This window comes from Trachymyrmex cornetzi, unplaced genomic scaffold (assembly GCF_001594075.2).
Source record: "Trachymyrmex cornetzi isolate Tcor2-1 unplaced genomic scaffold, Tcor1.1 scaffold374, whole genome shotgun sequence".
Taxonomy (NCBI): Eukaryota; Metazoa; Arthropoda; class Insecta; order Hymenoptera; family Formicidae; genus Trachymyrmex; species Trachymyrmex cornetzi.
In genome coordinates, this window is record NW_017298470.1 from 45711 (window position 1) to 48079 (window position 2369).

The following is a 2369-nucleotide window of genomic DNA, read 5'->3' on the forward strand; positions in this document are numbered from 1 at the left end:
ACAATCGAATTAATTTTACGTTAGAAGAAAATGATGATGGTAGTGTGAATTTTTTGGATATAACAATAAGAATAATAAATAATAAGATCATTTTTTATTTATACAAGAAACCTACTCATTCAGGGAGATTTCTAAATTTTCATTCTAATCATTCTTTATGCCATAAAAAAGGTGTTGTTTTTTCCTTAATTGATAGAATACATCTCTCACATCCTAATTTTCATACATTAAATATCTCTAATATGATTAATACTTTATTAAATAATGAGTATCCTTTAGATTTTCTTTTTAACACAATTAATAATAGAATTAAATCTCTTAGTTATAAAAATAATTTGAAGCAAACGAATCAAAAAGAATTGAATGATAATAATATTAAAATGTATAGCATTTTACCTTATGTTAAAAACTTTACAGAAAAATTTCAAAATGTTTACAAAAAATATAATTTAAATATTGCATATAAACCCATTAACAGCTTAAATAAATTTATCAAAACAGGGAAAGATAAGTTGGATAAAATGGATAACAACAATGTGGTATATAGAATTAATTGTTGTAATTGCGATAGCTCTTATGTCTGACAGACAAAAAGAAAATTAAAAACTAGGATTAAAGAACATAAAGCCGACATTAGAAAATCTAATAATCATTCTGTTGTTTCTTGTCACCAACTTCAGTATGTTCATCAGATAGATTGGGAAAATATTAATATTTTAGATTTAGAACGTTCATTTTATAAAAGATCTATCTCGGAAATGATTCATATCAAAAAACAGGGAAATGGTATGAACAATCAGAATGATACAGAAAAATTATCTGATATCTATCTACCGATTATTCAATCTCTTTCATAATTTTATTTTTTCCTTCTTTTATTACATAATTTTAATTTTATAATATTAGGTGTTAAACTTAATTCCTATCGCTCGCTACTAGAGGGTGCTGGCTCCAACGCTGGCGAGTTTCGACGATGAAGTCATATGTCTTTTGTAGTTTAGACATCGCTGAAAGTGATTCAATCCTCACAAGTTAGATTTCTCGACGCCAAAGAGATTTTCCAATCGATTGAAAATGAATCACGATAAGCTGTTTTTCCTTCGTGTGCTTCTTCACTACTTCGACCTCAAGAAAACCGCAGTTGAAGCGCATCGCTTATTGTCCGAAGTAATATGGTGATGAAACTCCATCGGAAAGAACATGTAGACTTTCGTTTGAACGCTTCCGAAACGGTGATTTTGATGTGAGAGACAAAGAACGTCCAAGACAGCCAAAAAAATTTGAAGATGTCGAGCTGCAAGAATTGCTTGATGAGAATTCAGCTCAAACGTTTGTAGAGTTATCGAAACAGTTAAATGTAACTCCAAAGGCCGTCTTAAAACGCTTGCATGCCATGGGAAAGATCCATAAGCAAGGGAGATGGCTACCATATGAGTTGTTAGAAAGTGCCATTTCGAATCGTTTGACTATTGCGACTTCTTTGCTTGCTAGGTAAAGAAAAAAGAGTTTTTTGTGGCGCATCGTGATTGGCGACGTAAAATGGAATTATTTTGATAATTCCAAGCGGAAAAAATCATGGGTGGACCCCGGCCAACCATCTGCTTCAACGCCGAAGAGGAACATTCACGGGCATAAGTCCTTGCTGTGCATTTGGTGGGACCAGGAAGGTGTGCTGTATTATGAACTCTTGGGTCCAAATGAAATCGTTACAGCTGATCGCTACAAACAGCAATTATACCGATTGAGTGACGAATTGATGCAAAAAAGATCATCCGTAGCCAACAATTGACGTAAAGTCATTTTGTTACATGATAACGCTCGATCGCATGTCGCGAAAAGCGTGAAACAGACACTTCGAGAGCTTGAATGAAAAGTTCTGCCGCACCCAGCGTACTCTCCAGACTTGGCACCGTCGGATTACCATCTCTTCCGATCGATGCAACACGCACTTACGGACATACACTTCTTCAGTTACAACGAAGTCCAAAAATGGGTGGATGAATGGATCGCCTCGAAAGACACCGCGTTGGATTGCCGTCGTGGGATTGCCCTGTTGCCGGAGAGATGGAAAGAAAATAGTAGAAAATGGAGGAAATTAGTTTGATTAAGGTATTCATTCATCTTCCCTTCGAAACAAATCGATTTTCGAGACGACAAAACGATAGGAATTAAGTTTAACACCTAATATAAAAAAGTAAGTTATACTTTTTATAATAAAAAAAGTAATCGTAATAGTAACACGTTGGTTCTATAAAGTAACGTTCCCAATCAAATATAAATATACATATATACATGCAATATGTACTTACCTCAAATGTACGTCGCGACATTCTAAAATGTTCGATAAATTGTATATCAGTGTATCGCGG